Source organism: Pelodiscus sinensis, chromosome 3 (genome assembly GCF_049634645.1).
Source record: "Pelodiscus sinensis isolate JC-2024 chromosome 3, ASM4963464v1, whole genome shotgun sequence".
Lineage (NCBI taxonomy): Eukaryota > Metazoa > Chordata > Testudines > Trionychidae > Pelodiscus > Pelodiscus sinensis.
Window position 1 is genome coordinate 70,237,540 of NC_134713.1, and position 24,568 is coordinate 70,262,107.

Below are 24,568 nucleotides of genomic sequence, written 5' to 3' on the forward strand. Positions count from 1 at the left end.
TGCAAATTGAGCATCTTATTTCAAGTTTGGGTGAGTTTACACAGCACCCTAGAGTGAAGAAAAAGGAAATTAATCAGCAAAATACATTCAGTTCTCTTTTAGTTACAGAAAGTCAAAAATGCTTCTTTTCACTTACTATAGGTTTTAAGACATGTTTTCATTCAAGTGAAAAGCAGCTGAAATTTACAGTTTGAGTTTTTCAAGTTAACGGATTCATCACAGAAAATGTTCAGAGTTGGATGTCTAAATTTAGAGACCTAAATCCACCTTTAAAGTAGCTCAATAATTAGTTGGATTTTGAGAGGCGCTAGTCTGAAGCTCATTCACATCTCTGGAAATCAAGACAATTATTTAGATGCAAACATGAATTTAGGTACCTAAATTTTGTCATGCAATTTTGAACAGTCTAACCTAGGCATTTTCAATATTAAAAAATAAATAAAAAAGACATCTAGAAATGCAAATCTCCAGCACACATGGACTCTGATGGAAAAGTAAGAGTGCAAGCATATAGAGCATGCCCTGTTCAGACATATAACTCAAGGTACCATTTGCAAAAGAGCATCACCTGAACTCAGTTGCCATGGAGGCTCATAGGACAAGAAAATCAGCACCCATAACTGAGCTTTAAACAGCAAATACATTGAATTGTTCCTGAAAGTGAACAGAAAAACAGTACTGTTTCTGGAGAACTAGTATTAAGACAATGTTTCCTCTGGCTGCCACTGCCCAGTAGAGAGAACAACAAACTGGTGCAGAAGGAAACAATCCCATAGTTGGGATCATCCATCCAGATGATGTCAGGGTACCTTCTCACATAAAAGATAGCTCTTCCTAATAACAGAGATCTTCTCCCCCAGAGAAACAAGTAATAGCAATGTGGGATTCAATTATGTATAGATAGTTGGGTTTGTGATGACTAGGAGAAGCATATGATGAACTGCCTACTAGGTTTAAAGGCTGCAGACCACTTGAGACAGATAGACAAACTTATGTGCAGTGCTGGGGAGGAGACTGTGGTAAGTACCAAAGACATGTAAGTACCAAAGATATAGGGAGAGAGAGAGAGGAGAAAGATCCTGGAGGAAAAATGTAAGCTGTAAAGTAGGAGACTGAGGTCCAGATCCCCAATCCAGCGTTCTCTGAAATGCTTCCCCACAGGGCCAGTTAGACAGGCAGAACTGCCAGATCTCAATGTGTGGAAGAGAAGATGGTGTAGGAGAAGGGTTTTAAGTTTACTAGGAACCGAGGGACCTTTTGTAAAAGAGAAGCCTATGCAGGAAGTAGGGGCACTGCCTAAACTAAAACAGAACCAAATTGATGGCATGTACGGGAATAGAGGAATTTTTAAATTTATGGCTGGGGGAAACTGACAAGCGTGGAAGAGCACATAGTTTGGAGAGGACATTCCATAGGGAAGACTCTATTAATTTGGGAATCTCTATGTTCTAGTGAAGAGGAGAGAAAAAAGATGATGAAGTACATGTACTAACTGAAAATAAAGTCAAATGGAGTCCTAACCAGTGCAACTCTACTCTGCGCTGGTTAGGCCTCAGTTGGAGTATTGTGTCCAGTTCTGGGCACCGCATTTCAAGAAAGATGTGGAGAAATTGGAGAGGATCCAGAGAAGAGCAACAAGAATGATTAAAGGTCTAGAGAACATGACCTATGAAGGAAAGCTGAAAGAATTGGGCTTGTTTTGTTTAGAAAAGAGAAGATAGAGGGGGGACATGATAGCAGTTTTCAGGTATCTCTAAAAGGGTGTCATAAGGAGGAGGAAGAAAAATTGTTCATCTTGGCCTCTGAGGATAGAACAAGCAGCAATGGGCTTAAACTGCAGCAAGAGAAGTTTAGGTTGGACATTAGGAAAAAGTTCCTAACTGTCAGGGTAGTCAAACACTGGAATAAATTGCCCTGGGAGGTTGTGGAATCTCCATCTCTGGAGATATTTAAGAGTAGGTTAGATAAATGTCTATCAGGGATGGTCTAGACAGTATTTGGTCCTGCCATGAGAGCAGGGGACTGGACTCGATGACCTCTCAAGGTCCCTTCCAGTCCTAGTATTCTATGATTCTATGAAACATGTCCCGTTCATGTACATCATATGGAGACAGACAAAAAGACAAATTTTAAAAGTGCTTGTATATTTTGTAAGTGCTTGTAAGAAGTCTAAATACTATTGTTGCCCACAGTTTGTAGTTCTCACTGCTGCTGCTGAGGTATATGGACTACAAATTGCTATAAATTGAGAGAACTTCCTAGTTCCTGCCAGGAAGTCTCCTCCACCCTCCCAGCAGGAAGTTTCTGTGCTGACAGAAGCTGGGAGGAGGAGGCAAGCAAGCAGAAAGGAGGAAACTGCTGGACTGTAATCTTGCTCTATAGGTAAGCCAAGTCTGAATCAATGCTTCCATAACAGGCAGCAGGAATTAGAGAGAAACCCTGGGTGTGTTTAAATACAGTTTGCCCCGGTTTTGCTTAGATATGCCAGTGTTTTTGTGCTCATTGTAATCAGCTTGGCTGTTTTTGGGTCACACATTGTGTTAATACTAATTGCAATGTCTGCCATTATTGGGAGAATAAAAAAGAAGAAAGTTTGTGCTTAACCTGGCACAAAGGAGGGAAACACTCTCAGTTTAAAGAATGAGATTCTTGGCATGTGCATGTAAATACAGTTCACCTCTGTTTGCTTAGATCTGCTGGAGCAGTGTTTCTGATGGCATTCCATGGAATCGCTTTGCAAAACACATTAACTGGCTGCCTCGGTTTGTTTATTTACCGGCGCCACAGCCACGGAGCCTCATGGCTCCCATTGGCTCCGTTTAGTCCTTTGCAGCCAAGGGGAGTCGTGGGAAGTGGCATGGGCCGGAGCAGCCAGTTAACGTGTTTCTTGGTGTGTCTAGACTACACCTCTTTGTCGACAGAGACATGTAGATTAGGCACATTGAAATTGCTAATGAAGCAGGAATTTAAATATCCCGCACTTCATTAGCATAAACATGGCCACCTCTTTTTTTCGAAATGGAGCTTTTTCGGAAAAAAAACTGCAGTCTATAAGCAGATCTGTTGAAAAATAAACCCTTTTTCGAAAGATCCTGTAAACCACATTTTATGAGAGATAAGGGATCTTTTAAAAAGACTTTATTTTTCTACAGATCTGCATCTAGACTGCCTTTTTTTCGAAAAAGCTCTGTTTCGAAAAAAAGCGGTGGTCGTATTTATGCTAATGAATTGAGGGATATTTAAATTCCCTCTTCATTAGCAATTTCAATGTACCCAATCTACATCTCTCTGTCGACAGAGAGCTGTAGTCTAGACACACCCAAACTGATTCCCTGGAACACTTTCAGAAACACTGCGCTAGAGAGTCAACTGTTACAAGGTGTTTTGCCCATTATAACCAACTTGGCTGTTGTGGAGTCACAAATTGTGTTAACACTAAGGGTGTGTATAGACTACAGGGTTTTGTTTTGTTTTAAAGTGGCCTTTTTTCAAAAAAAATTCCCCTGTGTCTAGACTGCTGCTGTGTTCTTTCGAAAGTAAATCAAAAAAATGCGGAAGTTTTTTCAACCACAGAAAACCTCATTTTACAAGGAATAACACCTTTTTTGAAAATGCTCTTTTGAAAAAAGGCGCCACGTAATGTAAACTGTGCTTTTTTGAAAGAGAGCATCCAGACTGCCTAGGTGCTCTCTTTTGAAAAAGCGACTTGCTTTTTCGAAAGTACTGGTTGTAGTCTAGATGCTCTTTTTTGAAAGAGGCTTGCAGTCTAGACGTAGCCTCTATGCAGGAATTGTGAAATATGATCACCAATGTTTGCAATTATTATGGAAATGCAGCAAAAAGTCAGACTCTGTTTAACCCAGTTCAAAAGGAGAGACACTATCAGTGTAAAGGACCACAGATGGACAAGGGCTCCACTGTAAAGGGTCTGTGAAGTGGTAGAGGACAAGACTCTGAATCAGCAGGCTATGCTCTAAGAATGATTCAACCTGTGTCACCTCACTCTTCCCATGACAGAGCTAGAATAGACTCCATAAGGAGTCTCTTATTATTTTAAATTTACTCTAGTAGATGCTGGAATTTTTGTGTCACTGGACTGTGCTTTGGGCCAAGAGCTGAAATCACTGAGAGCTAAAATAACTAGGTTTGACCCAGAGCAAATCCACCACAAGCCAGTGGAAGCAGAGAGCAGTTGGCCGTGGGCCAGCAGGAGCAGCATCATCTGAGCCAGGGGCAGGCAGGAGCAGTAAGCAGCCAGCAGGGCAGCCAACAGGAGCAGTAGCAAGCAGCCAATGGGAGCAGCAAAGTGGTGGTGGTGGCAAAGTGTAATGGGTGGCCAGCAACATAGAGGTGAGCCAGAGAGTAGTGAGCAGGCGGATGGCAAGTGACCAGTAAAGTGAGTAAGATGCCTCTTTACCTCTTCCTACTCAAGTTGGGAGGTAGACTTTGCAGATGTAGCTAACTAAGGGGAGCAACTGTGAGTGGGGTACAGAGAAGGGTTGGGCATGTGAACAGGACATTTACACTGCTGGACTTGAGAATCTGAGAGGAAAGAGACATTGCTCAACCTACTTGGGGTGGGACTTTACTCAGTTTGGGTTATGAATGCTGGTTTTGGTGTTTTCCCAAATTAATATCACCTTACTTCCCTCTCCGTTTTATTAACGATTTTTTTTCTGTATTCAGATTCCATGCTTGTAAGTGGGGAAGCATTGCCTCTCAGAGGCACTCAGGGATGTTGTGCGAACTTCCCAGGTTACAGGGTGGGAACTCGAGTCAGTTCTGTGTTAGATGGATGGAGAGGAACCCCTTAATACTGAACCTGGCCCTGGCTCCTGCTGGCTCTACCTGGTGGAAGGGTTACATTTGTTTGCAGAAACAAACTTTGTTCCTGGTGGTTTGTCTTAGTGAGTCAGCTCTGAGGTGATACACATCGACACACAATGAAGTGCACACAGAGGAGCCTCAGAAAAGTTGTGTAAAGAACCACAAGGCAGACTTATCCTATCTTGAACAACCTCGTACTGGGACGGTGAACAAGAAAAGGGTTACACTAGGATGTGCGACCTTCAGTACAAGGATATTGATATAATAGGCATTTCAGAAACTCAGTGTACTGTTGGAGGAGTGATGCTGTATGTGAAAGGAAGCATGGGATCAAATATAGTTAAAAAACCTTAAATGAATCACACAGTACCATAGAATCTCTATGGATAAGAACTCCATGCTTGGCTAAACAGCAGAGTAAAAGAGGTGGTTAGAGAGGAAAAAAAGATGTCTTAAAAATTCGAAGTCAAATCCTACTGAGGAAGAATGGTAGGGTGCATAAACTCTGGCCAGTCATGTGTAAAAGTATAATTAGGCAGGCCGAAAAAGAATTTGAAAACAACTAGCAAAAGACAAAAGCAAAGTCTGCCAAGCAAATCAGTGGGGCCACTGGACAATCAAAGTGCTAAAGGAGCACTCCATTGCAGAGAAGCCAAATGAATTTTTTGCAGTGGTCTGTACTGCAGAGAATGTGAGAGATTCCCCAAACCTGAGCCATTCTTTTTAGGTCACAAATCAGAGGAGCTGTCCCAGATTGAAGTATTATTACAGGAGATTTTGAAACAAACTGATAAATTAAAGAGTATCAAGCCATCAGGACCAGGTATTCACCCTAGAGTTCTGAATGAACTCAGATATGAAATTGTAGAACTACAAACTGTGGTGTGTAACCTATCATTTAAATTAGCTTCTGTACCATATGACTGGAGGATAGCAAACATAACACCAATTTTTTAAAAAAGGCAGCAATCCTGGCAAATTACAGCCCACTAAGCCAAACCTCAGTACCAGACAAATTGGTAGAGAAGTTATAGTAAAGAATAGAATTATCAGATACATAGATGAATATAATTTATTGGGGAAGAGTCAGGATATCTTTATAAAGAGAAATCATGCCTCATCAATCTATTACAATTTTTTGAGGGGGTCAAACATGCAGACAAGGATGATCCAGTTGACGTAGTGTATTTGGACTTTTAGAAAATATTTGACAAGTTCCCTCATCAAAAGTAAGCTCTCAAAGGAAAGTAAACTGTAATGGGATAAAATGAAAGGTCCTCATAGATCAGTAACCAGCTGAAAAATAGGAAACAAAAATGAGTAGGAATAAATGGCCATTTTTCACAGAGAGAGGTAAATAGCAATATCCCCTAGGGACCTGAATTTAGACTGGTATTATTCAACATATTTATAAATGATCTGGAAAAGAGGGCAGATAGTGAGATGGCAGAATTTGCAAGTGATGCAAAACTCCTCACACTAGTTAATCCAAAAATGAATAAGAAGAGTTACAAAGGGATCTCATAAAACTGAGCAACAAAGTGGCACAAATTCAATGTTGATAAATGCAAAATATGTGTATTGGAAAACATAATACCAACTATACATATAAAATGCTGGAGTCTCAATTAGCTGTTACTACAGAAGAAAGACATTTTGGGAACAGTGTGGATAGTCCTCTGAAGAATTTTGCTCAATATGCAACAGTATTCAAAAAAAGGCTAACGGAATGTTGGGAATCATTAGGAAAGAGATAGGTAAAAAGACAGAAAATATAATGTCACTATATAAATTCAGAGTATAATGCCACTATATAAATACATGACTTGAATACAAGAACAACTTGGAGGACATACCAGTAGGGGATGGGTCATGCTTGGGGGAATGGGTAGGAAAATCTGTGATCACTAGAGCACACGCTCGTCCAAAGTCTGAAATAGAACCCAAGTTCCCAAATCTCACCATTCTTCTGCTATCCGTAAATATAAAACCTACTGGCAAAGTTTTCTCCCTTCCCACTCACCCAGTGCTGGCTCACACAGAGGATGATTGCTCACTAGTATTAATCAGTTACTCCATTAGCTAAAATGGCAAAGGTCTGAGTGGCAGATCAACCTTCCTGATGAACCAAGTGGGTATCAAATTTGATGCCACAAGATAAAATCTGGTCTTTCAGTTTAGTGTATTAAACTTTAGCTATTTTATGTGTGAATTCCTATGTTGAAACTATTAAGGTTCCAACATCAGTCTCTTAAAAATTAAGGTTGAAAGTAGCAGTGAAGTGAAGCAAGTCCACTTTATATTCATATTTCCAGCTTCAGACCTTTCATGTGAACCTTTCCACTGAAAAGAATCTGAATACAATTTTTGAAGTTAAAATCATAACATTTACTTTTCAATTTGGACATAAAGCAGTTGCAAAATCATTAAATCCAGCTCATTAAATCTAAATTTCCTCTAGTTTTTATTAGCCTTTAATTGATGTATGTTATATGGCTGTTTAAACCCCGACAACCTATAGTAAATACATTTATCTTTCAGATCATGCCATACGGCATACATAAAAAGTAGATATTGCTCTTTTAGTTTTGGCTCAATGTCCATTATGAGAGTGCTTTCCTTGGAACTTTTTTATCAGGGTTTATAACGATAACGTCTCAGCTTCCACAGCATCCCAGCTAAAATCTCAGTAGTGAAAGCTCAAATGTTTACTGAGACCAGCGAGATATCATGTAAAGTATAGGGAGTACTGTATGCACCCAGCACATGTCCAGAGGAAACTGATCAGATGAAATAATACCATGCGTGCGGACGTAGCAGTGCTGACATCTGTTACTCTTTCTACATTCTTGTCACAAGTGAAACATGCCAATACCTACCATTCTTGTGCTCTACAAGTGAAAGAGACTTAGTGACAGTGAAAGTAATAGGATCGGATCTCCCAGAATATTATTTTCCATGGGCTAGGCCTGCACCATCATTAGGGTCTCTAACCTTGCTAAGTAAATGAGAGTGACACCTTCAAGTATCATATTTGTGCAATTTAAGCTTCATAGGGAAGGGAAAAAAAACAACACAGACTTGGTTTCTAGATTAAATTTTATACTTCCCTTCACTATTTCTCAAGTTGCTTTCAGAATCAGGAAACCCAAGAAATATATTCACAGATGTTCCCTTGTTTATTTGTTGACTCTGTGTAATTTGTTTGCCCTAATTTGTTTTTGTCTACCATGGGACTTCCCTTTTTAATTTCCCTTTCTCTGTTTACCGCTCTTTGTGGAGCACCGGTCTGTTAAGCTGTGAGAGGCGCATGCCAAATTAAAAAAAAAAGGCACTGCAGATTGTTTTAAGCATTGGTTGCCCCTTTGGGCCTGAAGGCCTTGCTTGAAGCCTGCACCTGCTCCTCCTCCTGAGACACAGGGCTCCTGATCTTTATCCCCTGCCTTTAAGCTGCCTGATTCCTATTATCCAAAGTCAAACAGCGTTCTCTACATTCACGCCTCCAGCATTTGGCATGAAATTAATAAGCCTGGCTGATATATTTCCCTGGAAGCCTGCCACTCTTTAACAGTGGTGTTAGATTAAAAATTTTGGCATGGTTAATGAACAGGGAAAAGCTGAAGCCAAAAGTTTCATGCAGCAATGCAAAGATTTGGGGGTTATGAAAAGAATACCAACTTTGTTCACATTTTCTGAATGCCATCCTAATTACAGGGTTAGATAATAGACACAACAACATAGTCATAGCTAGAAGAAAGGGCATGTTCTTTTCCCTCCCTCACATTTAGATTTTATCTTCTGTCTTTTCAAACAGTATTCTGCTATATTGTTATCGAAAATGCAAGAATAGCTATTTATGTTCAAAGGTCCAGTTTCTCTATTGGTACAATTAGCAACACAATTCAGTTCCTAATCCACATTTTGAGCATGCTAAAATTTTAAATTGGAATTGTGGGATTTCTGATTTGGCCCCCTCAGAAGATTGGAACCAACTATGAATCTCAGGTTTAGATCTGGATTCTAAATCCTTCTTGTGTTCAGAGTGTATCAGATTTATGGTGTTGGTTCAACCCTCTCTCTAGGTGCAATGTATTTAATCAACTAGATTCTGGCAATATTTAAGATCAAAATTTCATCCTCAAAGGAAAGTCAATTCCATGAAACATCCCTGGAGTTGCAGGATGGGTGAGCTGTGTGTGTGTGCATGCATGCGTGCGTGCATGCGTGCGCATTAAGAAACAATGCTTGGGTCCCCCAACTGTATCTCTTTGATAAAAATCACACCACCTAATGGAGAATTTCAGACACACTTACTTTAACATGGGATTTTTCATTCTCACTCACCCTTCTCCCTCTCTCCTGCCCCACACTTTGAAAACATTTTATTGAAAACGCATGGCCCTCGAATCTCCCCACGTATTACAAACAACTTTCTGGCTCGTAGCTGGTGGCAGTGTTGTACATTGGCCAAGGTACAAAAACATGTCTAATCTAGACATACACTGAGGTAGTGTAAAACGAGAAAAGACTGGAAAATGCTGAAAAAAACCCAAGGAGTCCTGAACATCCCACTTTTTAATTTAATGATAAAGAAAATTAAACCCAGTGCCATCTCCTTGAGTAACTACTCTAACTGCTTGCCTCCAATGTGTCAAAGTTAGACTCAGGACTCACAATTTCGTTGACCACTCTGTTTCATTAGCAAAGCGCTTCGCTAATACAACCAGAAAAGTGAGACCCCCATCCCAAACCCAAGCCACCTTATTTATACAGATAAAAGGAGAGTGAAACAAAGGACTGAAAAAGGACAGGAACTAACAAGGTTACCTGGGGTCAGTCACGTCTCCTATTTCCTTATTAACTCTCACCAATCTCCTGTTAATGTCTCACTATCACCCTTAAGTGGAACCATTGTCCTTTTCCTTAACATCCTCCTTCCTGCTTACACACAAACAACTTCACCTTAACATCTCTCTTCCTGTTAAAGGAACAAACAACATTTATTTAATTCATTCTACTTTTACAATATACAATTCATTCTACTTTCACAAATGGGTCCAACAAACTGCAAAGCAACATTAGATGCAAAACAGTACCAGACATGATACAAGAAATACTGCCCCATTCCATTCACAGAATATTGTGCAATTCACCCTGAAAAGCCCTCACAGCACTTTACAAACTGTACTGTATGCAGTGGATCACTCCCACTCTTCCAAAATGCAGTCATTTGTGGGAAGTGATACAGCAGCCATTTCATGCCAGAAACAGTGCAGAATAGGCTTAGTGACAACAGCTGAGTTTAGGAGGCAAGAAGAATAACTTCAACAGTTCAGTCTTCAGTGAATTTACAGAGGAAAAGGTCCAGTCATCTTTCACTTAAACTAATCCTATCCCTTCCTATCGTTCACTGTTTTCTCTCCGCCATCTTCTTTCCCTTTTCCTATAAGCACAAACTAGTTCCCCTACCTTAAAAAACAATTCTCAGCCCCAACCACCTCCCCTGATGCCATACTATCTTTCTTTTCCTCTTTACCTTGGGCATTCTGACTTCTTCTGCCTAGGCTTCCTCTGAACCTCTTTCCCTAGTCCCTTTTAATTTAGGTTCCTCCACCTACGACCCTAACCCTTTCAAAGGTCCCTAATGACTTTCTTCTAGCCAAGGCAAAATGACACATTTTTCATCTTCATCATCCTGACCATTCTGCTGCCTTTTATGCAACAAAATTCTCCTCTTCCTCTATGGGTTTGTCTACTGTACCATTTTTCTAAAATGCCCCACTGTTGCACTACCACCAGAGGTAGGAGCATAAGTTGAAGCAGCTGTTTGTGTCTTAACCATGAAGTTGTCTAAACTTGCTAAGAGCATGTCTAGAGAACACCATAATTAAAACACTAATAGCCTGTTTACATTTCCATTCTTGGCATTCCAATTTTCCATAAAAAATGTTGACTGAAAATTTCTAGTCACTTCTGGTTACCTGCATTACTTTGTGCATCATATAGATCTACTTTAGCCTCTCCTAAGTGCTGAGCTGAGCACTGCTCACCTATTAACAAGACTTGGAAGGATCAATCTCACAGCACATTCAGCAGTTTCGTTAATCAGATGTATTCTTTTAGGGTATGTCTACACTACCCCGCTAGTTCGAACTAGCAGGGTAATGTAGGCATACCGCACTTGCAAATGAAGCCCGGGATTTGAATTTCCCGGGCTTCATTTGCATAAACTGAGCGCCACCATTTTTAAATCCCGGCTGGTTCGAACCCCGTGCCGCGCGGCTACACGCGGCACGAACTAGGTAGTTCGGACTAGGCTTCCTAGTCCGAACTACCGTTACTCCTCATTCCACTGCAGAACTTTTTGTTATTGTTGCCTTTTCAGGGATCTGAGGATCAATCTTTCCTAATTTGTGGAACACTGACCTTGTGATTACAAAGTGATTCATCTTCTCAGTGCCTGGGAGCACACAACTGCTTTTAGTATCAGAAAATCCCGGTACCAGACACCAGAGGCATCTAATTCAAAACACTATGCCATACAGATAGTTCTCACTTCCATGGATGTGGCCTTCAGTGTTTCAGCAAATGTGAAGATGTCAAGCACCATCCTGTGGGTATTATGGATTCCCTGCCCAGCATCCAACTGGCAACAGCTACCAAGACAGATGCTTACCCATATCTCCTAGCAAGAGCACTGCAGATGGGTGACTCTCCATGAGAGGCAGACAAGCACAAATAAAATCCTCATTAAAGGACCAGAGTGTGCTCACAAAAATCTAATATATTATTTCAAATTATTTGACTCAAAACTTTTAAATGTAACCAATTTACAAGGAAGTGCAATTGCTTGTGATACAAGAGTTGCCACAGATCAGATCAGTATATAGACTGGTCCAGAACTGTGGCACTAAGGACTGTCACAAACTTCACCATCAGTCACTCCAAAGCACTTTGCTTCAACCTTGATTTTTTTCTAGTATCTAAACATCCATAGTGTGTGTAGAAATCATTTCATATTTAGCTAGAAGCCATTCTGTATAACAAAAGCCATTTCAGTTTCTTGTGTCTGCACGACGGAGTGAACTGGCCTTCACCGAGGTGGGGAGAGACCAGAGGGATGCGCTGTTGGAATGTGTTAATCAACTATTTTGAGCTGAAGCTCGAACTCCCTTTTAACCTGTTTCTTTCTATGCTGATAGTAATTCCTCTTTGAAGTTCACTTTGATTTCTTGCCCTGACGTCAGACTTGTTTGGTTAAGGGTATAAAATACTCGGATTGATTGTATTAGCCAGCCTTACTGGGCCCAGCTTTGCTTGGACCACGTTTGGCTCATGCTGTGCTTTATTAATTAATAAAGCTATTTGTTAGCTGCCTAAACAGAGAGGAGCGTTTTTTGCTTCAACAGTGTATATAGTTTAAAATCTACATTTCTACAAAACCTTACCAAAACAAAACATTTTACTGCATACACATTGTGATGAGTTTGGCCAAAGAGCTCTCTCTGAGGCTACGTCTAGGCTTCATCCCTCTGTGCAAATCAAGCACATCGAAATTACTAATGAAGCAGGGATTTAAATATCCCGCACTTTATTAGCATAAAAAATGGCCACCGCTTTTTTTCAAAACAGAGTTTTTTCAAAAAAATGGCAGCTGTCGAAAATAAACTGTTTTTCAACAGTATTCCTCAAAAAATGAGGTTTACAGAATCTGTTAAAAAAGGGTTTATTTTTGACAGAGCCACATCTAGACTGCCATTTTTTTTTAAAAAACTCTGTTTCGAAAAAAAGCGGTGACCATGTTTATGTTAATGAAACATGGGATATTTAAATCCCTGCTTCATTAGCAATTTTGATGGGCCTAATCTATATCTTTCTGTTGACAGAGGGATGCAGTCTAGACACAGACTGAGACTGTCACTTGATGTGCTGAAATACCACTGAGCCAGCCTACCTGCCCTTTTGGCGCACCCTGTTCTGCTGAACCAGATCCTCCGGTCTCCTCCAGTATTGGCATAGAATTGGGGTCACAGCCCACAGTAAAGTAATACAGACATTGGGATCAGATTAGTTCTGGTCAGACTCAATCAAAAATACTTGCAATAGCACCTAGGTGCACAGCCCCAATGGGACAGGAACCCCATATAAATCCTTCTTACTCCGCATAAAATTTTATACAGCACATGCTCATAACTTGTTTGCACCCTTTAGCAGTGAAAGAGAGAGGTGCATGTTGTTTGCCTCCCCCAGGGAACAATTATTTACACTGGCTCTATTAATAAACAAGTTATTTTATTAATTATAAAAAGCAGGATTTAAGTAGTCATAAGAGATAACAGACAAAACAATGTAGGTTACAAAATAAAATAAAACAAAACACACAAGCTCTGCTTAATGTGCTAAGAGAACTTGTTACAAATCATAATTTCTCACCTTAGTTCTTATTACAGGTAAAGTCCTCAAGCCAGAGATGTTCTTTCTGACCTGGGTTCAGCAGGTCTTCTTCAGGTCTCCTCTGTCATTATAGTCCGTTCGTTTCCAAGTGTTTTCTTATATCTTCTGGCAGTGGAAAGGCAGTTGTAATGCCAGCTGAAAGCCATCTTTGTTTACGTGCCTTATATAAGATTTCCCTATGTCAAGAAGACTGTTTGATTCTCCCACACTCGTATGGAAGAGTACAAAATTCAAGATGATTCCAGCATCAGGTGACATGGTCACATGCCCTTGTGGGGACTCTGAGCCCCTCCTACTGGCTGGTTCATAGGAAAAACAAACCCATTGACAGATCAATGAGCCATAAAGTACCCTTAATGGACCACTCTTAGCTGGTTTATACTTTATATTTCTAACTTAAAATACAGAAATGATACATGCACACAAATAGAATATACACATTCAACAAACTGTAACTTTTCAAATGATACCTTACAAGGATTCTTTTGCATAAAGCATTTTCCAGTTATACATATTCATAAGCATATTTTCATAAAGCATAGGGAAGAGTCCATCACACACCTCCCACCCAGATTCTGCAGCCCCATACCTATCCCACTCACTGGTAACCCTGTCCCACACACTGAACCCCTCCTTTTTCACCTAATCCCAGAGCATAGTGGCGGGGGGGTCCACAAAATCTACTAACTGGGGAATGCCAGAAGAGTTATTCTGGCCTATGGGAAGTCCTGAACCTCAGTCCTTCCTGATCCCCTCCTCTACCATGAGGTTACACTGCCAGGAGAGTGAGGTGTCTCAACCGGGGGCCACATTGGTGAGGGTTACGGGTTTGGTTTGATTTTTTGTTTTGTTTTGTTTTGTGTTTTTGGCTTATTATTTATGTTGTCCCTGACTGATTTTTCAGTGGGTCAATGACCCCCAACACAATAAAGATTCTCCACCCCTGCTAAATAAAGACAGTGTTGAAACCTTTTGTGTTGGACATAAATATTTTACTTTGTTTAAAATGAAGTTTGGCAAACCAACATGAGAAAGTTAAAGTGATTAATCTGTTTAATAATTTTGATTAATATTTCCTTTCTTACTGGTTAAATTAGACCATTTGTCCTAGCTGCAGCACTAGCAAAATGTCTCGGGCATAATTATATAATATATGGAGAGTTTCCATTAGCAACTGGTCGTCTGTGGAAAAGTTTGCATTGAGCGGGGTGGGCCATGGGACAAAAGTTTAAGAACCACTGGCTTAGAAACAGGGCTGCTCTGCCCAAGACTGGGGTTCCTCCACTTAAAAGGTACACTGACCCAGCCAGAAAGAGCACTTCTGTTTCACCACACTGGCTAACAACAAGTCACACAAAAAAATTCCCTCAGATACTTCAATTCTCCTTTTTCACCACCAGTAGCATTCCTTGTCCAGATGAGAGGTTATGAAAGCCAATCTCATCAAATAAAAAGTTCTTCCAATCCCAAAGGCACAGCCACATACCTAGATCACTTTATAACTCCAATCTTATGCAAAAATCTGTCAGTGCTTTAGTAACTAAAATCTAACTACAAATGGTCTGGTAGCACTTTCTAGACTAACAAAACATGTAGATGGTATCATGAGCTTTTGTGGGCACAGCCCACTTCTTCAGATGACTGGAGTTATGAGTTGGGGATATGAAAACTCAAAATAAATAGGAGAGGGGAAAGGGAGTGGGGAGAGAAAAAAAGAGTGGGGTAGGAGACAGAGCATCATTAAGTATCTAGAGAATGGGTACTTAAACCTAAGCAGATAAAAATCAAAGTCAATAGATTTTGACTTTGACTAAAACAGGAAGGATACCACTCAGGGAGCTGTTAGCACCTTCATTGGTTATTAAGTAGGTAGAGTCCCCACATCACGATTGAGTCCATTAGCATGGAAATTGAATTTGTGGATGAACTGGGATTCCAGAGCTTCTCTGTGATTTGCTCCGACCCCACAAACGGAGACGGACAGTCACCTACAGAATCTTTACAGAGCATTCCTAAAACTGAAATACTCACCTGGGGAAGTGAAAAAACAGAGCCAAAAAAATACCCAGACATGAACTACTTCAAGACAGACCCCAAAGAGAAAACAACAGAACACCTCTTGTTGTTACCTACAGTTCACAACTCAGACCCCTCCAACACATTATACACAATCTACAACCCATCTTGGAAAATGATCCCTCACTCTCAGAGGTCTTAGGAGAAAAACTATTCTTGTTTACAGACAACCCCCTAACCTGAAACGTATTCTTTCTGATAACCATGCCACACAACCACATCATAAACCTCCAGGAACCCAGCCCTGAACCAAAAAAGATGCCAACTGTGCCCACATATCTACACTGGCAAATTCAGCACTGGAGCAAAAAACATAAGCCAGAAAATCAAAGGGTCATTTGACTGTACATCCAGTAATTTGATCTATGCCATCAAATGCCAGCAGTGCCCCACTGTTTTATATATATATATATATATATATATATATATATATATATATATATATATATATATATATATATGGCAAATTGGACGGTCTCTGTGGGAAAGAATCAATGGACACAAATCAGATACACGTAAAGGGACTATACAGAAGCCTGTTTGTGAGCATTTCAGCTTGCCTAACCACAGTCTGACAGACCTGCAAGTAGATGTCCTCACAAACCAGCTCTACAAGCCAAATACACAGAGAAGCCCTGGAATCCCAGTTCATCCACAAATTCAATTCACATGCTAATGGACTCAATTGTGATGTGGGGACTCTACCTACTTAATAACCACTGAAGGTGCTAACAGCTCCCTGAGTGGTATCCTTCCTGTTTTAGGAATCTATCTATTGACTTTGATTTTTATCTGCTTAGGTTTAAGTACCCATTCTCCAGATACTTAATGATGCTCTGTCTCCCATCCTCCTCTCTTTTTCTCTCCCCCTCCCCTTCCCCGCTCCTATTTATTTTGAGTTTTCATATCCCCAACTCATAACTCCGGTCATCTGAAGAAGTGGGGTGTGCTCACAAAAGCTCATGATACCATCTACATGTTTTGTTAGTCTATAAAGTGCTACCAGACCTTTTTTTTATTTTTTCTGTAACAGACTAACTCAGCTACCCCCTGAAGCTCCTAAAATCTGTTTATGTATGATGGAAAAGAAATCAAGGTTGAGAGTTAAAATTGTTAAAGAAATCAAATACATGCATCAATTGCAAAGTTCTTGGTTCAGGTTTGTATCAGCAATGGAATAAACTGCTGGCTCAAGTCAACTCTCCGGTTACTTCCAAATCATGGGAAGAACCTCAGTTTCTTTTCTTAGAATGCTCACATTGGTGAAAGAGGCTTGAGCAGTAGTGAAGCTGGAGCAGGAATGAGGCAAAACTGTGTAGCTCCTATGTATGGAATATGTTTCTGTTAGAAATTAGAGAAACAGAAACTAAAATAGTGAGCTTTTTTTTTAATGACACTTGTTACTATGGTGTCTGAGCAGTCCACAAATATTAATTAATTCATCTTTCCAACACCTGCACCTCTCTGAGGTGAGAGGGTATTTTATCTCCATTGTACAGATGGAGAACCGAGGCTCATAGAGATTAATTTTGGGTGCCCAACTTCATTCTACAACCCAATTCATGTCCTGAGCACCATAGGAGGCAAGGAGCCTTGTGAGCTATTTATGGCCCCTATACACTGCCACTAAGGGAACACAGGGTGGAACCCACTAGGATATTTAGGTGCCCAAGCCCAGTTTCTACACACCATTGAGATCCACAAAAACCTCCAGTTAGCTGTTGCCTAACCCTGTAGGCATCTAACTCTTGCTACCGTGACTTAGGCAACTGAACACCCATCTTCCCCCCAATTTATTAATCACAAGCATAAATAAGTGCCTCCTTGCAGTCCAGTTTCAAGAGTTTACCTGTGAGACAGGGCAAGGCTTAGCACACACTCCTTCCATCTGCATTTGCCATTGACTACAGTAGTGCAAGCAGGCTGGTTTTTTGTGGTTCTAATTCTAAGGCACTTGTCTTCTTCTCCCAGTCATTGTATAGGTGCTTGGGCACCTAACTTAGGCTTTGTGAATTGCAGTGCTGTTCATGTGATTTTCTAGGCACTGAAAGGTTAAGCTTTGCAGCAGAGTACCGCAACACATAAATCCCTTTTGTGGGTCTCACTCACAAACCCATCCATGATTTAAACATGCTTCTTTGAGATCCCAGTTCTCCTGTCTTGAAAACAGTGGCAAGAATCCCATTAACTATTAGAGCAGTTCGGCTTAGACTAAACTACAATAGTCAATAAAATAAATTCTCATTTTTAAAGGTTGCTTTTTAATTTGTCCCTTCAGAACTACTCAAATGGTGGGGTTTCAAAGCAGGTATATCTATATTTCATTTTATTCAGCATGCCTTTAAGCATCCATATGGTTTAGGATAGAAAAGGAGGTAAAGAACCTATATCCAGAAAAGAGAACGGGAGCATGTTGGAAAGTATAGAATTAAACAAGCAAAAAAAAGTGATATCCTGATAAAAATATGATAGGTCATTCAAATGTTCAGAAGATTGGAAAATACAATGGGAATCTTTAGGAGAGACAACATAATATTATATGAAACTAACAACAGGGTCAAAGAATCTAGAGGATGAGGAAATGATTTAGTTTAGAATCAAAATGACTGTTACAAAGGCAAGGGAGAACACAGGTAACAGGGCTGGCTTTCAGCCACACATCTGAGCAAATAGCCCAAAGGAACTTTACAGATATATATTTAAACTGAATAACTAAATGAAAACTATAGGGATCTCCCAACCAGATATGCAGCATTCTGCCTAGAAGGCACTCTTACTCCAGCAGAAAAGATTGCTTAGCTAAAGGAGAGCATTTAAAAAATAGGTTAAAAACAGGACGGAATTGGTGGGAATCTTCATTGCACTTGGTTTGTCAGCAAACAGATTCATTTGGGGGAAAAAAATCATTTCTTTCTCTACTGAGAAGCTCTCTGAATTCCAGTGCCCATTGCAAAGTTCACTCATGAAGTTATCAGAAGGTTCCTGATAAACATATTAACAAATCTGTAGCCATCTAGGAACTTCCTGGTTGTTGCTGTGGCCTGATTCTGCACCAACATAGTCTTCATAGTCCTTTACAATGAAAAGACAATCAGACTGCAAAGCAGGTGTCAGCCGACGGTCAGGGCAGTGTGTATGTGCTATACACCCGAGACTTCAACTGCTGGGACCGGGGTCCCTTGCAGCAGGCAACCTGGAGGAGGTTGATGGGCGCCCAATAAGTTTACAGGGAGAGCTTATAACACCTTGGATTTCAGCTGCTAGAATTCATAATTCCTTCGCAGCGGGCAGCCTTAGGGAAAGACTGAAAGGTGCCCCAGTGGATCTGCCACCTGGGAGTGACACAAATCCAAATGCCCAAGCTCTCCCTATATCTGTCCCTTAAGACCGGCTGAAGTTCTTTTAAATTGTGCCTGGTTCTGTTACAACAACTGAAGGAGTCAGGTTAAAGCTTAAACAGTTACAGGTTCATTGAGGAAGCTTATAAATCATATGGTTGCAATGGCTATTGCTCTATTTCTTAACTGCTAGCAAAATATAGATCTTAAAAATGGTTACAAAGAAGATAAAGATAGGAAAACAGAAATAATAGTACCAAATAACAGCTTAATCTTTAAAGAGCTCTAAGTCTGTGTACACTTAAGACAGAGGACCATACCAGGTACAATTTTTACCCCCTTCTGTGCCTCTGGACTCCAGCGTGTCAGGCTAGGGCCGGTCCCTCAATTCCTAGGAAAGACGAAAATACGAGGTGGGCATCTTCATGGAACCTCGGGAGGTCAAAATACCTAACCCGACCAGCAGGTAGAGGGTAGAATGACACTCAAAGTGAATGTGCTGCTGTACCCATCTTTATACCCATTGGGTCACGTATTTCTCTTTCTTATCTGTCATGCCAAATGGTGCTGGTCTGTCTTTTGTGAAACCAGTTCTTACAAGGGAGTTGTGAACTTAATTTACACTTGTAAGAGAGATAACTAAATTGGAAGTACTGGGCATTCTTTTCTTAGTGGGAAATTCCTCTCCCAGGCCGTGTCCAGACTCAGGGGTTTTTTCGGGAAAAGTAGCCTTTTCCCAAAAAAACTTCCCCCGCGTCCAGACTCAAGCTGCGTTCTTTCGAAATTATTTCGAAAGAACGCGGCTTTTCTTTCGATGGCGGTAAACCTCGTTTCACGAGGAAGAACGCCTTCCTTCGAAAGTTCCTCTTTCGAAGGAAGGCGTTCTTCAATGTAAAGAGGCCGTCTTCGAAAGAGAGCATCCAGACTCGCTGGGTGCTCTCTTTCGAAAAAGCGGATTTCTCTTTCGAAAGATCCGCCTGCAGTCTAGACGCGATCTTTCGAAAGATGCTCTTTCGAAAGATGCTTTCGAAAGAAGCCTGCAGTCTAGACATAGCCCCAGGGACTGCGTGTTCGTATCAACATGGGTGCCAGCTGGGTACTTCTCGCAGCCTCGAGGCCAGCTTATTGCCTTAATCGCTCTCCCCCTCCTCATATCTATGTTTTCAGCTTCTCAGGATCAGATGAACCAGCATAGACTATGCTGATTTTATTGCTCCTTCTCTGCCCTGTATGCTTCAGAGAGGCAAATAAGATGGATGATATGGGGGGAGGAGTCTGTCTGGCTACAGCAGGTAATTCATATCAGAAGCTGATAATGGATAATGAACTAGATTTCTAGCAGCCAAGCATAACAACCACATTTTTGTCACATTTTAATTACTTTCTAAATGAAACTTAGGGTACATCTACACAGCAGGGTTAAAGTTGAATTCAGCTACATAACTTCAATTGTGTAGCTTAAGTCAAAAATGCTTAATTCGGCATTTGGCACAGTCTACACAGCAGGAAGTCGAAGGAAGAATGCCGTTCCTTCAACTTCCCATATGCCTCATTAAATGAGGTTACCATGAGTCAGAGTAAGAAGTCCTCCAGCTCGACATTATTTCAAAATAAAGGCTTGTCATGTAGACGCGCACTATGTTATTTCGGAATAATGTCAGTTATTCCAAAATAACGTTGCTGTGTAGACATACCCTTAGAGACCAGCTAATAGTAACTTTAACAGAAGTTGGGTTAGGCCCTAAGTAAGGTTTAAAAGTATTAAGTCCCACTTCTTATGGATACATTTGGCCAAATACATCCTTGGAAGAACTCCATTGGTGTTAAGATTAATTTGGTCTGCTCTTTTTACTCTTTCATGATGTCAAATGCTTTATCCTCTATCAGATATAAGAAATGACAGCATGCAATGATTAAACACAGATCTCCTATCAAAAAGGGACATATATTTTATTTTGCTGTCAGACAACTGCTGGCTAAATAGACCCTTGTGAATTAGTATTCCAATGGTGCTCAAGCAACAAATAGCATTGAAGGTTATAGGTTTTGTCCATCCTGTATTTTCTGCCCTCAGCACTGCCTCCAGCATTTGCACTTACTTAACAGGATCATTTGCTACTGATATTTGCTTGGAGCATCAGCACAAAGTGATGGCCCAGCCTTGGCTTAGGAAAATAAGCAAAGTTAATGAGCAGGCAGATGGCCGATAGGGATTACCAACATCATTAACATTTCTTGTTTAACTTGTATCTTAAAAAACAAAATTAAAAAACCTGTCTCAAAATTTGCTAATTGAGAACATGGCTGGCCTAGTTAAGTTGTATTTCTATCATGTTACTGTATTTCCCTAGTCCATTCCCTCTGTTTGTTATGTTATGTGTTATGTCATGTGTTAGAGTAAACTCTTCAAGGGAGGGAATGTCTCTTACTGTGTTTATACTGTGCCCAGCAGAATGGATCTAGATCCCTAATGGGGTCTTCAGATGCTACAAAAACAGTGAAGCATGTTGCCTTAGTTATCGGGGAATAGAAGTTCAGGGAAGAAACTCTCCATCATTTCTTAAACTGGGATCCTCTAATAGTGAGCAATACAACTTCTCAGACAAAAGATATTCCTAGCAGGGTATGATGAGTAGTGCTCTGCAAATCCACAGATATCTATTTTATATCCATGGGTATCCACATATGTGTATGTCCACAGCTCATTTTTGTGGACATGGATGCTGATACAAATGTTGTGTCTAGAACCTGCAAGTTTGCAGATATCTTCATCCATGGATATCAGTGCGGATATCTGCAGCTCATTTTTGCAAATACAGGTGTGGCTGCAAATACAGATTTTATCTTTGTGCAGGATTCTAATGATGTTAGGATTACCAGCTTCTATTGGCTTTCCTGTATCTTTAATACTTGCAGTATTTCCACATTTATAAGTTGTCCCCAAGTTAACAGCATTCTGGCATCTTATCTTGGGCAACAGTGGGCCTTCAGGTCATTATAAGGTTTTACTTAAGATATCTATATGGCCCCCATTGCTATAGTATTTGAGCATTTCTGTTGTCACAATGGGTATGTCTACATAGCAGCGATATGTTGACAAAATGCTTGTCTATGCAGCAAGTCATTATTTCAAAATAATGTCAAGATGTAGGACTTCTTACTCCAACTCCTATAATCCTTATTTCATGAGGAGTAAGAGAAGTCAAAGGAAGAGTGTTCTTCCTTCAACTTCCTGCTGTGTAGACAGCACCAAAAGCCTAAATAAGCTATTTCAACCTCAGATATGCAATTATGTAGCTAAAGTTGCATATCTTAATTCAACTTTTGCCCTGCTGTGTAGACATACCCAACTGGACCTACAAATGTACCTGCTTTGTGAGTTCATAATTGTAAAATATATGTAATGGTTCATAAGATCTTATAATAACCTATAAAAATAAAAGATGATGGGGAAAAGTATGAAAGGAACACAGAATAACTTGATTCGTCTAAACAAGGCCAAATTGCTATGAACGAATGTGTTGAAATTATGCTGGCTAGAAACAGGAGCCCAAAATTAATCAATCAAAATTGGTGGACAAAATAATATGGAGAAGGACTATTCCACCCATCACTGTCATTGCTTGCTTAAAAGAAAGATTTCATCAAGAAAGTATTAAAAAACGAGTATTAATGAAGCAAAGATGGAAAGAACGGAGTGAGCTTTACCACCCTGGCTGCCACCCCCATAATTTGCCTGGCACCCAGGGCCTTCAGCACGCTGACCCTGTGATGTGTCCTAGCCAGCACAGACCAGATGACATCAACACCACTGCCAGCATCAGCTAAATTTTAAACACCACCTGGGATGACCATTATTACCACTTTGATACCACTTAACAGACTATCAAACAAGCAGGCTTTTCTTTCAAGATCAGACTTTAAAAAAGCAGCAAAGATATCTCCAGATCATCTCAACTAGCTTCCCTTTTCTCCAAATGAACAGTTATTATCTTTGTTACTCTCCCAGAAACTGTCAAACAAGGAGGGAGGGGTTTTTTTTTAAATCTCTCTCCAACTAATGAGAAAAGGAACAAGAAATTGTGTTACAATGAAGCATACCTTTCAAATGCTTTAACTCTTTCTCCTTTTCTTTATTTTTAATAAAAGATTAAAAGGACTTTTAATCATGCATGTGCCATGGTGCTAACCATGTACACCAAAACGCACATCTTGTTTAATGCTGGTTAATGCTGTTATTTACTGGGTTATGTTAGCACAAGGGCTGTCAAACTATTTTAAAACATCATTGCAATTAATCGTGACATTTTTAAAAGTCATGATTCATCAAAGTTTTAATCACACTGTTAAACAAAAGAATACCAGTTTAAATTCAGCATGGACACTTGTAATTTGGAATGGTGGTCGAAGCACAAAGGGGCACACAAATGTTTAGTATTTACTTCCCAGATATGCGCCAACAATAACTGTACCATGCAAACACATGTTCTCACTTCCTGGTGACGTTGTAAATAAGAAATAGCCAGTATTACCTCCCATAAATGTACACAGACTTATTTGTCTGAGTAATTGATTGAACAAAAGGTAAGACTGAGTGGCCTTGTAGGTTCTAACGTTTTACTTTGTTTTGTTTTTAATGCCATTACATAAACAATAATATTAATAATTCTACATTTGTGAATTGTACTTTCATAATCAAGAGATTGCACTAAAGCAGTGGTCTCCAACCTTTTTACACCCAAGATCACTTTTTAAATGACAGACCAAGCCAAGATCTACCGCCCCGCCCCTTCCTTGAAGTCCTGCCCTCTCTATTCTCCTCCTCTCCATCACTTGCTATCCCAATCCTTATACTGCTACTTTTAAAAAAAATTCCCACCATTTCTCGCAGCTACTCACCTGTGCTGTTGCTCGGTGAGTAGCTGCTCCTCAAATGAGGAAATCTAATGTAAATGTACTGCGCAGGCGCACAGTTCAGAGAGGGCTCAAGAGCTACTCTTAGAGCCTCCAAGATCTACCGGTAGATCACGATCTACTGGTTGGTGACCACGGCACTAAAGTATTTGTTTGAGATGAATTATTTATCTTTTTAGATTGCAAATATTTGTCATCCAAAATAGTAATATGAAGTGAGTACTATACATTTTGTATTCTGTGTTGTAACTGAAATCAATACACTCTACATTTTTCAAAACACTGACAAATACATATAATTAATTTAGGTTGGCATTCTCTTATTTTACAGGTTGATTAAAACTGATTCGGTTTTAGTTGGCAGCCACTCCTTCCTCCATGGCAGTCAGCCCTGACTGAGCTGCTCCACAGGCCTTTATACCTGTCCTCCAGCTGAAGCATGACCTGCAGCGCTATTGGGGTGAGTCTCTCTCAGCCAGATAGCCTGGTAAACTCTTTCAGGCCCAGTGCAGGTTTGGTACATCCCAACACGACAGAAATAGTTTAAGTGTCCTATTTTTTACCACGCACTGAGCAGCAGTTGGGCGAGTGCTGTGCATGGGCATATTTGTAAATAGTTAATGGATAAGGTGCCGGTAGGTTATTCTGAAGACTATGTAGCATAGATCCTGGATTTTGTAAACCTAATAAACTTGCTGATGTGTGTACACCCTCCCCATGTAGTGTGGCACTCTGTCCCCAGCTAGTGGTAGCTGAGCCACACAGCTAGTGATTGATGAGCCTGCTATAGCCTTGTCTAACAGAAGTGGGTCTTATTTTTTCACATGCAGTAGAGGCTCACATTTTAGAACCAGAGGTCCTAGGTTTAATCCCCACTGCTGACAATCTATCCATCAGTGTGGCTTTGTGTGTGCACTACAAACACCATCTTTCACACAGCTATTTACATTGGCTGTTAA

At 40.3% G+C, this 24,568-nt stretch overlaps 1 long non-coding RNA gene across 1 annotated transcript in view; it reads left to right on the forward strand.

Moving 5' to 3' along the window:
• Nucleotides 1-2,317: 2,317 nt before the first annotated feature.
• LOC112545037 (uncharacterized) overlaps nt 2,318-24,568 on the forward strand; it is a 44,900-nt gene continuing 22,649 nt past the window's right edge. The window contains exons 1-2 of the long non-coding RNA XR_003088418.2: nt 2,318-2,382; nt 23,941-24,069. This is a non-coding gene — a long non-coding RNA (uncharacterized LOC112545037). The remainder of the gene's footprint in view (nt 2,383-23,940; nt 24,070-24,568) is intronic.